The following is a 3,126-nucleotide window of genomic DNA, read 5'->3' as shown; positions in this document are numbered from 1 at the left end:
CCAAAGAGGTCACAATTTTCTTTTGTCATAACAAAAACCCTGTGTGGTTTCAGTTCTACATTTCACTCCTATTCATTTCAAAGTCTATTAGGCACACGCTCTCATCATGTCTGCTGGTTGCTGGTCAGTAATTTTGGTTTGGGGTGGGAGGATGTAATAAGACCAGCACAGGTTTGATTAGGAGGTCTTACCAGAGGTTCAGTGATTGCTGTTCATGTGTAGCAAGACCTAAACTAGATTGAGGTCCTCATTAAAACTGAGCAGCCATGTTTCATTTCTTACTCTTATTACTGTAATTATATGAAATATGGAAGCAGCATAATATTTGTTATTAATTAATTTAATTACAAAATCATGCACTCACAGTCCTTGTCTCAATTGTCACATGACATTTACAGGGGTACCATTTATCTACTAGGTATTCATGCAATTAACATTTTTATTTTAACAATTTCCTTATATTTGAGAAAATAAGGAATAGTTCCAAAAATTTAATCCATCAAACTTAAACTGTAGAAGCCAGGAGAAATGAAAAAAGAAAGAAAGAAAAATTTTAGAACAGCCTTCTTTTACATGCATACCCTGCATCTTGCCAATTTTAACTGTGCAGGGATATGAGGTCCCCAGGCTTAGACAATTCTCCTTATCCCCTGTGTAGAGTACCAGCTAAAGGATATATGTGAACTTTACATTTTAAGAGGGTGAAATTTTATCTTTTTCGTGTAAAATATTCCCAATCAGGCCAGCCCTAGGTTACAAGTTTTCCTTGAAATGATGCTATTTTGTATATGAAAGCACAGTCTAGGTTCTAAACATCAACAAGACAGGTATTTTAGAAATCAACAGGACAGGTGTTCTAGAAACCATCAGGACAGATGTTCTAGCAATCAACAGGTGAGCTTGCCTTGTAAGCTCACGAGTTCATTTAACAAGAACATTTAAATCTTTACTTACATGTGATGAGTTTTCCAGTTGCCCAGCAGAGGAAAAGGTGGTAGATTATGCAAGTGAGAGAAAACATTTAAATGTCCCCAGTGCAGGGAAGCAGCACTGGAGAAGATTTAAGGCTGCAGCCAATGCTGGCCATGCTGCCAAGAGGGTACTTCTGAGATATGACAGGACTTTGGGGATTTTATTGAAATGTTTATACATCTTTATAAAAGGGTATATAATATAAAAGGCATTCTTTCATTCTATGTAAATCTTCAATGAATTGGACACAGCTCAAAAATGTTGTATGAGGGAAGAATTAGATGCATTTTCAACGTGCTAAATTCTGATGCAGGTCTCTTCAGCATGGACACAGAAACAGTACATATTGATACAGGAGTCGGTGCACAGACTAGTTCCCTGAGTCATCTTGAAAAAAGAAATAAATAGAATCCTAACAGATGAGACTTTAGAATGTGGATCCCAAATTCTGGGATGATTGGTTCCTATGTATGAGGAAGCACTGGCAAGTTTGTTTACTAGGTAAAGGGCTCCTTATGTAGGCTTATCTATGTAACACTTATTGATGAGTTTCTGCTGTTTCTTTGGTAGATGTCAACTTAAGTTTTGGTTATATTTCTAAAACATGCTTAGTTTTAAACCTCCACAGTTCTCTTTTGAAGGAGTTATAGTTTATGGAACACTGGAGAACTTCTGTCCCTACTAGGAAAGCTTTACTGTGGGAGTGGGGAGAGGGAAGAAAAAAGAGGGTATTTGGATGAACATGGTCAAATAACCGTATTCCTCCACTTGTCTGAGCTGGGTCTGGTGGTGCACACCCTTAATCCCAGTACCTGGGAGGCAGCGGCAGTTGGATCTCAGAATTTGAGGTCAGTATGGTCTACAGAGGAAGTTACATGATATCCAGGGCTACACAGAGAAAGCTTGTCTAAAACAAACACACACACACACACACACACACACACACACACACACACACACACACACACACAAACAAAAAGCAAAAAACCTCAAAGAACATTGTGTCCGCTATGACAAGCAACAGACCCTTCCTTGTAAGGAGTCAAACAAAAGTGCCATTTTCTGAAGAACAAATGATCTGGAAAAATCACCCTCCAAAGCAAATCAACGCAGTAAAACATTTTCTACTCATTTCTGAAGATATCTACAAACACACCCAATACTCAGAGGAAAAGCCATTTCTCCTTTAAATTTATTTTTGTAATATATTTTAAATTATTATATAACTATATCATTTTCCCTTCTCCCTGCCTCCAATCCCTCCCATATATCCTCCTCTGTTCTCCTCTCTCAAATTTATGGTATGTGTATGTGTGTGTGTGTGTGTGTGTGTGTGTGTGTGTGTGTAAACTCTAAAAAATATTTTGTTTTCCTGTCACTGCATTATATGTTAATACTTTAATTTTTCCAATACAGAAAGCACATTTCCATTTGAAAACTTTAATTTTCTCCTCATTTTCTGGCACAGTATAGTTACTTCAGAAACAATGCAGATACTTTGCGAATTTCCCAGTATCTTGTGTTTTATGGGATTTCTGTGTATGCAAATGTGTGTGTGTCTATATTTCTATGTCTTTCTTGTGTTTTTCAATTGGCTCTTTTTGCCTCTTTGTTCTCTTTTGCTTTTTTGTTGTTGTTGCTATTTGTTTTTTATTGAGAGATAGAAAGGATGTGGACTTGGGTGGGTAGGAATGTGGGGGAGGATCTGGAAGGAGTTGGGGGATAGGAAACCATGATCAAAATATATTATATGAAAATCTATTTTTAAATTAAAAAAGACAAAAAAAATTTCTCTGTCTAAAACAAGTTAATTTTCTTGTCATTAAAACTCCTTATTTCTCCATCCCCATTTCTTAGGAAAGTTTAATTCTTTCTGCCATAAAAACTAAAGCAGAGAGTCTACTTAATTATTGTGTTAACACAGAAGATTTGCTCTTGATTTCTTTAGTTTTTCCCACATTGCCTTGATAAATGACACTGATCAATAGGAGTGACCAGAATATTGAATCTTTTTCTTTTTAAAAAATATTTTTAAAAATGCATGCACATGTGTATGTGCGGTGGATGTGTGTGTACTGATGTGCTTGCACATGTGTATGTGTGGTGGATGTGTGTGTACTGATGTGCTTGCACATGTGTATGTGCGGTGGATGT

This window comes from Mastomys coucha, unplaced genomic scaffold (assembly GCF_008632895.1).
Source record: "Mastomys coucha isolate ucsf_1 unplaced genomic scaffold, UCSF_Mcou_1 pScaffold21, whole genome shotgun sequence".
Lineage (NCBI taxonomy): Eukaryota > Metazoa > Chordata > Mammalia > Rodentia > Muridae > Mastomys > Mastomys coucha.
This window is presented reverse-complemented; position numbering follows the sequence as displayed.